This window comes from Rhinolophus sinicus, linkage group LG05 (assembly GCF_036562045.2).
Source record: "Rhinolophus sinicus isolate RSC01 linkage group LG05, ASM3656204v1, whole genome shotgun sequence".
Lineage (NCBI taxonomy): Eukaryota > Metazoa > Chordata > Mammalia > Chiroptera > Rhinolophidae > Rhinolophus > Rhinolophus sinicus.
This window is the reverse complement of record NC_133755.1, coordinates 76,546,856-76,556,916: the sequence shown is the minus strand read 5'-3', so window position 1 is coordinate 76,556,916 and position 10,061 is coordinate 76,546,856. Positions and strand designations below refer to the sequence as shown.

The 10,061-nt window shown below is 38.4% G+C and overlaps 1 pseudogene; it reads left to right on the top strand.

Moving 5' to 3' along the window:
* Nucleotides 1-7,147: 7,147 nt before the first annotated feature.
* Nucleotides 7,148-8,656, top strand: LOC109437330 (large ribosomal subunit protein uL6; annotated as a pseudogene).
* The last annotated feature ends 1,405 nt before the right edge of the window (nucleotides 8,657-10,061 follow it).

The following is a 10,061-nucleotide window of genomic DNA, read 5'->3' as shown; positions in this document are numbered from 1 at the left end:
GGGGCTCTGTGTTATTACTAGAGCCAGAAAAATTCAAACAATTTAAGGTAAACATAGCTTTGGCTAATTGTACCTGTGGAGGATCCTTGTCTTCCCCTTTTTGTTTTTGTAATTGTTTTTTAAGAGTACAATTAGCACGTTCTACAATGGCTTGTCCTTGGGGATTATAAGGAATCCCTGTGGTATGATTAATATTCCACTGTTCACAGAATTTTGTGACCTTATTACCAGCATAAGCAGGGCCACTATCTGTCTTAATGGCCTCAGGAAGTCCCATAATGGAAAAGCAAATGAGCAAATGTCTACAAGCATGTCCAGCAGTCTCACCGCTCTGAGCGGTGGCCGTGATGAAACCCGAAGATGTATCAATTGTGACACGAACAGATGACAATCATCCAAATGAAGGAACATGGGTTACATCCATTTGACAAATAGCATTAGGAGCTAAACGTCGGGGATTAACTCCTTCTGGGCGTTCCTGAGGAGCATTAAGAATCTGACAAGTCGGGCAGGTTTGAACTATATGTTTAGCCTGTTTGCAGGTGACAGGGAAGCGAGCCCGAAGGCCAGCAGCATTGGTGTGGGTTAAAGAATGAAACTTGGTTGCCTCAGTAACTAACACATTAGCAACCAATGAATCTGCAAGAGCATTGCCATGTGTCAGTGGTCCTGGTAAGGGAGTGTGAGCACGGATATGAGTAATGAAAAATGGATGTTGTCGCTTTCTGACAACTTGTTGGAGTTGATTAAAAAGAAACTGGAGAGACGGGTTTGGGTTACTAGACAAAAGCGCCGTCTCAATGGTTTGTACTGTATGCACAACATAAGCTGAATCAGAAACAATATTTAATGGTTCACTATGATCTTGTAAGGCAGTTAAAACTGCAACCAGCTCTGCTCTTTGTGCAGAGGTGCAATTGGTCTGAATAACTTGTTGATCTACCTCACTGACAACTGCAGCTCTGCCATTACTGGATCCATCAGTAAAAACTGTTTTTCCTTTTGAAATTGGAACTGAACTTAATCTCTTGGGAAGAATTCAGCTAGTTTTTAACAGGAATTGGAACAATTTATTTTTTGGATAATGATTATCAACTACTCCAAAATATCCACAAATAGCAACTTGCCAAACTTCAGAATGAATGTTTCAATGTATGATTTATTGTTTTTTAAACGGAACTACTATCTTATTAGCTTCGATTCTATTTAAATGAAGAACTCTGGCGCAAGCTCGTGAAACAAGCTCTGAATTAACTCTAGATATGTTGGAAGGGACTTGACAAAATTATTGGGCAAAAACAACCACTCCACTAGGTCATCTTGTTGGACAATGACCGCTGTAGGCGAATGAGGAGTGGGAAAAATTAAAATCTGCAAAGGCTGTAATGGATCTATGTGCTGAATCTGGGCTTCCTGAATTTTTTTTTCTACTAATTCTAACTCCTGACAGGCGTGAGGAGTCAGAGTACGGGGACTGTCTAATTGAGAAGGACCCCGCAAGAGACCAAACAAATTACTGAGCGCATAGGTTGGGATTCCCAGAGTGGGACGCAGCCAATTAATATCTCCCGACAACTTTTGTCAATCATTTAAAGTGGAAATCTGATCTCTTCTGATTTGTACCTTTTGAGGTCTAATTGTCTGCCTATCCAGAATAGCTCCGAGATATTTTATAGGAGTTGTGGTTTGAATTTTATCAGGAGCAATACAAAGTCCTGCTAATTCAAGTTGTTCTTGTAATAATTTAAAACAATCAGCTAAAACTTCTGGAGAGGATGCGGCACAAAGAATATCATCCATATAATGAATGATATAACAGTTTGGAAATTTTTCTCTAACTGGAGAAACAGCTCTAGCCACATAAAACTGACACATTGTGGGACTATTTAGCATGCCCTGAGGAAGTACCTTCCACTGATATCTTTTAATTGGCTCTTTATTATTTAAAGAGGGTACTGAAAATGTAAATCTAGGGCAGTCTTCAGGATGTAGAGGAATTGAATAAAAACAATCTTGTAAATCTATAACTACTAATGGCCAATTTTTTGGAATCATAGATGGTTGAGGGAGTCCAGGTTGAAGTGGACCCATAGGCTCAATTAAAGAATTAACTCCTCGCAAATCTGTGAGCATTCTCCATTGTCCTGATCTCTTTTTTATAACAAACATCCACGGACTGGTGGAAGATTCTATATGATCTTGTTCTAGCTGAATTTGCACCAACTCTGTCAACGCCTCTAACTTCTCTTTAGGAAGGGGCCACTGTTCAATCCGATGAGGCTTAGCACTAATGCATCTAAGAGCCAAAGGAGTTTTTAGCTCAGCAACAGCGGCCCCTAACAAAAAGGCTGTTGGTCTTGTGAATGAAATCCCAATCCTCCCGTCCCACCTATAACACAGGTTGGAGGGGCTGGGTGATGCCTTGATTAAATTTACCCAGACCTTGTCCTGACTGATAGCCCATCTGTTTCATCATTTTTTGACTTTGTGGACTATATTGTCCGGGGGGAATTATAATCTCGGCTCTCCATTGGGAAAGCAAATCTCTACCCCACAAACTCAAAAGAATATCAGCAATGTAAGGTTGTAAAAATCCTTTTTGTCCGTCTGGCCCAAGGCACGGAAGGATATGGGTGCTTTGAAGCAATTTTTTTAACTCACCTATTCCAACAACATTAATATTAGCTTGTTGAGTAGGCCAATTGGCTGGCCAGTCCTGGGAACAAATTATGGAGATATCAGCACCAGTATCCGTAAGTCCCAAGAATTTTTTATCTTGAAATTTAACATGGCACATTGGGGGGACAAACGGCTAGGCTGCTGTGTGACCACAGATACAGAGATTAAAAAGACAAAGGAAATATCAATGAAACTGAGAGCTGGTTTTTTGAAAAGTTAAATAAAATTTCGCCAAGAAAGAAAGAATTCAAATAAATAAAATCAGGAATTAAAGAGATGTTACAACTGACACCACAGAAATACAAAGAATCATAAGAGACTATATGAAAAATTATATGCCAACAAGTTGGACAACCTAAAAGAAATGGATAAATTCCTAAATTCCTAGAAACAGTCAACCTACCAAGATTGAATCAAAAAGAAAGAGGACAGACTGATTACTAGTGAGAAGATTGAATCAGTAATCAAAACCCTCCCAACAAACAAAAGTCTAGGACCGGATGGCTTCACTGGTCAATTCTACCCAATATTTATAACAGAATTAATACCAGTCCTTCTCAAACACTTTAAAAAATATAGGAGAGGAGGAAACACTTCCAAACTCATGAGGACAAAACCATACAAAGGCATTACAAGAAAAAAAAGCCACAGGCCAATATCCCTAATGAACATAGAGGCAAAAATCCTCAACAAAATTTAGCAAACTGAATTCAACAACACATTAAAAGGAGCATACACCATAATTAAGTGGGATTTATTCCAGAGGTGCAAGGATGGTTCAACATCTATAAATCAATTTGACATGCCACGTGAACAAAATAAAGGATAAAAATCATATGATCATCTGAAAAGATGCAGAAGAAACACTCAACAGAATTTAACATCCATTTATGATAAAAGAAAAAAAAACAACTCAACAAAGTGTTTATAGAGGCAATGTACCTCAACACGATAAAGGCCATATATGTTAGCCCACAGTCAACATCATACCGAATGGTAAATAGCTGAAAGCTTTTTCTCTAAGATCAGGAGCAAGACAAGGAGGCCCACTCTTACCTCTTTTATTCAACACAGTATTGGAAGTCCTGGCCAGAGGAGTAGGGCAAAAAAAAGAAACAAAATTATCCTAATTGGAAAGGGAGAAATAAAACTGTCACTATTTGCCAACATATTATTATAGAAAACCCTAAAGGCTCCCCCCCTCACACACCAAAAAAAAAAAAAAAAAAACCTGTTAGAATTCATAAGTAAATTTAGTAAGGTTGCAGGAAACAAAATCAATAAAGTCATGCACCACTTAACGACTTGGATACATTCTGAGTAATGCATCATTAGGTGATTTCATGTTGCCAAGCAAAAGCCTAACCATTTGTCTCCTTGTACTTGCCCCCAAGGAAAGGAGAGTCTGTGAGTCGGATCCTTTCAGGAACTTTGCTTCACCTTTGTGTTTGCACTTCATGTCTCCCTGTTTGGTCCCAAAAATATGGCTGGTCAGCCAATGACAAGTATGATTCCCCACGTGGGGGACAACTCAAGCCAGGTGCAGTCGAGTGGGGACCAACAGAAGGACCCAGGGGGTTCATAGAGGTGGGCACAGCCCCCCACCTTCCCCAGGCTAAGAAAAGCCTCTGCCTCTGTGGCTGCATTCCTTCCCACAACCTGCAAGGGAAGAGATTCAGTGATGTGCTCTCCATCTATTCATATGCATAAAGGTTTTGTCGCTTGGGGAAGTACATACATCCTGAGACTTATGGTACAGCTGCCTGCAGGCAAGGGTGATTGGCTTGAATCAGTTTCCTATTATAGTGTATAGAATTCACAGATCTTGAGATTGACAAGCTTCATCTCCTTTGCTTCCCCACCTAAGTAATAAAAGCTGATGCTAGGCCCGATTAGGCACCACAGCCCAGACCTTGAGGCTGCCGGTCCCTTTGCCCTCGCACTTAAACTCTGTTCATGGCTGCTGTCTTTTCTTAACCCTGCACCGCCCTCCTCACTCCCCACAACCTTCGTTGTGCTGGACAATTTCCTCACTGTGTGAACATCATGTGTGCCTCAACTGAGGTGGCAGAGCCCACTTAAACAGTAGCTAGGCTATATCGTACACCAGTCCTGTATGTGCAGTCCATCAGTGACCAAAGTGTTATGTGGTGCATGACTGTACACAAAAATCAGTTGCATTTCTATACTCTAGTAACAAACTATCAGAAAGAGAAATTAAAACAATCCCATTCATAATTATGTCAAAAGAATAAATACCTAGGAATAAATTTAACCAAGGCGGTAAAAGGCCTGCATACTGAAAACTGTAATACAACAATGAAAGAAATTGAAGAAGACACAAATAAACGGGAGATAATTTGTGTTCATGGATTGGAAGAATATTGTTTAAAGATCCATATTACCCAAAGCATCTACAGATTCAATGCAATTACTATCAAAATTCCAATGGCATTTTTCACAGAAATAGAAAAAAATCCTAATATTTGTATGGAACCACAAAAGACCTTAAACAGTCAAAGTATTCTTGAGAAAGAAGAACAAGGCTGGATGCCTCACACTTCCTGATCTCAAACTATATTACAAAGCTGTAATAATCAAAACAGTATGGTACTGGCATAAAAACAGACACATAAAACAGAAAAGAGAATCCAGAAATAAAACCACACATACGGTTAGTTAATCTATGATTTAAAAAAAGCCAAGAATATACAATGGGGTAAGGATAGTCTTCAGTAAATGGTGTTGAGAAAACTGGACATATACGTAAAAGAATGAACCTGGACCACTACCTTACACCATATACAAAAATTCAGTCAAAATGGATTAAAGAGTTGAATGTAAGACCTTAAACCATAAAACCCCTAGAAGAAAAAAATATAGGTAGCAAGCTCCTTGATGTTGATCTTGGCGATAATATTTTTTATTTGACACCAAAAGAAAAGGCAACAAAATAAAAAATAAACAAGTAGAACTACATGAAACTAAAAAGCTTCTGCAGAGTTACATCAGCATCAGGGCAGCATGAGTCATTCCCTTTTTCTCTCCTCTTTAAATTACTACCAGTAGGACATCTATAGCCCAGCATAGGACCCTCTGCACAGCACATCAGGACGCCTGAGAAATCCACACATCTGTTCATCTGAAGGCAGGTGGACTGGACGTCTTGGGGACAGTAGAGCCAGAGGAGCACTGGTGTTGAAGCTTCTGGCCAGAGACTCCAGGAACCACTGTGAAACTCAATCAATGAGATGAAGTATGCACTAGGAAGCATTGGAAATAGAGAAGACCATATGGCGGAATTAGAGAACTCAAAAAAATAGAAATCTAGAAATAATTCAGGTGAAAGAGGAGAAGAAATTAAGATCTAAAAAGAGAGGGAGAGACAAGAAACTGCAAGAACTATATGCATCCATTTGAAAAAGCAGCATAAGAACAATTGGTATCCCAGAAGGAACAGAGAAGACAGAGGGAGCAGAGAGCTTATTTAAAAAAATAATAACTGAGAATTTCCCAAACCTGGGGAAAGGACTGGATGGATATACAAATCCACAAAGCTAATATAACACCTAATTATCTCAACACAAAAAGACCTTCTCAAAGACATATTATATTAAAACTGTCAAAAATCAATTATAAAGAAAAACTTGGAAAAGCAGCCAGGAAATAAAATAAAAGATAACTGACAAATGTACCCCCATTAGGCTATCAGATTTTTCAGCAGAATCACTATGAGCCTGGAGAGTAGAATGGCATATTCAAAATATTGAAAAATAAGAACTGCCAGTCAAGAATACTCTCTCCAGGGGCCGGCCCAGTGGCTCAGGCGGTTAGAGCTCCATGCTCCTAACTCTGAAGGCTGCCGGTTTGATTCCCACATGGGCCAGTGGACTCTTAACCACAAGGTTGTCAGTTCAATCCCTCTAGTGGGATGGTGGGCTGTGCCCCCTGCAACTAGAAAACGGCAACTGGACCTGGAGCTGAGCTGCGCCCTCCACAACTAAGACTGAAAGAACAACAACTTGAAGCTGAACGGCACCCTCCACAACTAAGATTGAAAGGACAACAACTTGACTTGGGAAAAAAATAAAAAGGTCTGGAAGTACACACTGTTCCCCAATAAAGTCCTGTTCCCCTTCCCCAATAAAATCTTTAAAAAAATAAAATAAAATGAATACTCTCTCCAGCAAAGTTATCCTTCAGATGTGAAAGAGAAATAAAGGCTTTCCCTGCCAAACAAAAGCTGAGGGAGTTTGCCATCACATGACATGCCTTACAGAAATGTTGAAAGGAGCTCTTATGCCAGAAACAAAAAAGCAAAAATATGCAAAACTTAGAGTAATGTTATAAACAGACAGACAGAATCAGAAAATTGCAAAGCCATTTCAGACTAGAGTGCTAAACACTAAAGTATAGCAGAAAGGTTAAAAGAGAAAAAACATTGCTCTTTGCTGCCTCTGCTGCGAGGATGAAGCCCACTCTCAGCAATCAGACAGTGGACATCCCCGAAAATGTGGATGTCACGCTGCAGGGACCACAGTTACTGTGAAGGGCCCCAGAGACATCCTGCAGAGGGACTTCAGTCACATCCATGTAGAGCTCAGTCTCCTTGGAAAGAAAAAGAAGAGGCTCCAGGTTGACAAACGGTGGGGACATAGCAAGGAGCTGACTCCTGCCCACACTATCTGTAGTCACAGAATATGATCAAGGGTGTTACATTGGGCTCCTGTTACAAGATGAGGTCTGCGTGTGCTCCCATCAACGTCGTTATTCAGGAGAATGGTTCTCTTGTGGAAATCTGAAATTTCTTGGGTGAAAAATACATCCGCAAGGTTCGGATCAGGTCAGGTGTTGCTTGTTTAGTAGCTCAAACCCAGAAAGATGAGTTAATTCTTGAAGGAAATGATATTGAACTTGTATCAAATTCAGCTGCTTTGATTAACAAGCCACAACAGTTAAAAACAAGAATATCACATTATGTTAAATGAAATATCAGACAGAGAAAGACAAATACCATATGATCTCACTTATATGTGGAATCTAAAGAAAAGAATAAATGAACGAACTAATCAGAAATAGTCTCAGAGACATAGAGGAAAAACTGAGGTTGTTAGATTGGGGGGGAGGGGTTAAGGGAGAAGGTGAGGGGATTAGAAAGCACAATCAGTAACCACAAGATTGCAACAGGGATATGAAAGTCAATTTGCAGAATGTAATCAATAATGTTGTAAAGATTTTGTAGGGAATCCAATGAACACTTGTCTCATTAGGGAGACCACCTCAGGGATGATGTAGATGCCTGATCACTGCACTGTACACCTGAAGCTGAAGCTGAACAATAATGAATGTCAACTACAATTTTATATCTATATCTATATCTGTATATGTATGTGTGTGTATATATATATATACATATGGTCACAAGAAGTGGAGTACAGCATTAGGAATAGAGACAGTGGAAATGTAATGGCTGTGTGCGATGTCAGAGGGGTAGTGGATGGGGGGAGGGAGGTTATCACTGTGTGAGGGATATAAGTGATAAATGTGTAACTATTACATTGTTTTGTACACCTGAAACTAATAAAATGAAGAAGAAAAACAAGAATATCAGAAAATTTTTGGATGGTATCTACATTTCTGAAAAGGGAACAGTTCAGCAGGCTGATGAATAAGGTCTAAGTTGTCCAGCTACAGAAACATCAAGATGTTGAGTGATTCCTCGGACTTATTTGTGATATTTTAAAGATGCAATAAAAGTCATATTGATTTGGGGGGGGAAACATTAACAACAACTACAGTTACCTTAATTTGGTAATGAATTTTCAACATAAAAAAGAATAATTTGTAACAACAAAAACATAAAAGGAGAAAAAAGGATGGAACCTGTGAAGGCAAATGAAGATAAGATGCTATCAGCAGAAAAAGGACTATTCTATGAGAAGTTTTATACGATCTACATGATAACCACCAAACAAAAATCTAGAGCAGAGAACACAAAACATAAAAAAAGAGGAAACAGAAAAATACAGAAAACCACCAAATTAAAATGGCGAACAGAAACACAAGGGAAAAGAAACAATGGAGATATATAACAAACTGAAGATAAAAATGACAATTGTAAGCCCCCGTATATCAATATTACCTTAAATGTAAAGCAGGATAGATCAATAAACAAGACCCAGTTATATGCTGCCTTCAGGAGACCCATCTCCACTACAAGACAAACAGGCTCAAAGTGAAGGGCTGGAAGCTGATACTCTAAGCACATGATAACCAAAAGAAAGTGTTTCCATACTTACATCAATCAGAACAGACTTCAGGCCAAAAATGGTAACAAGGCACAAAGATGGACATTATATAATGATAAAGGGGACAATTTATCAAGAAGACATAATACTATGGCTCAATAAATTTAAGAAGAGTGAAATTATATTAAGTATTTTCTGACCATAACAGTATGAAACTAGAAATAAACTACAAGAAGAAAACTAGAGAAATCACAAACACAGAGGATGCCAAAAAAATGTATACACATTTTAAGAAAGAAAAAAACTGTATTAAAATTGTAATACTCAACATACACATATACCGATAACAAAAGATGAATATAAGTCATATGTATACATTTTTTTGGCACCCCCGGTATATGGAGCTTAAACATCATGCTATTGAATGATTAGGTCAGCAAGGAAATTTAAAAATAAAAGAATTTATAGGGAAAAATGAAAATACAACCTATCGAAATCTATGTCATGCAGCAAAAGCAGTACTACCATGTTTCCCCGAAAATAAGACCTAGCCGGACCATCAGTTCTAATGTGTCTTTTAGAGCAAAAATTAATATAAGACCTGGTCTTATTTTAGTATAAGACTGGGTATAATATAATATAATATGATATAATATAATACTGGGTCTTATATAAATTTTTGCTCCAAAAGATGCATTAGAGCTGATGATCCAGCTAGGTCTTATTTTCGGGGAAACATGGTAAGAGGGAGGTTTATAGCAACACAGGCTTACCTCAAGAAACAAGAAAACTCTCAGTCTATCCTTACACTTAAAGAGAGGACAAATGAAGCCAAAAGTCAGTAGAAGGAAGGAAATAATAAAAATCAGAGTGGAAATAAGTAGAATAGAGGCTAAAAAGACAATAGAAAATATCATTGAAACTAAGAGCTGGTTCTTTGAAAAGATAAAATTGACAAACATTGAGCTAGAGTAAGAAAAAAGATAGAAGGCTCAAATAATTAACATTAGAAATAAAAGAGGACAATTTACAGTGGACACCACAGAAAGACAAAGGATCATAAGAGGCTACTATAAACAGCCTTATGCCAACAAATTAGAAAATCCAGAAGAAATGGATAAATTCTTAGAATCA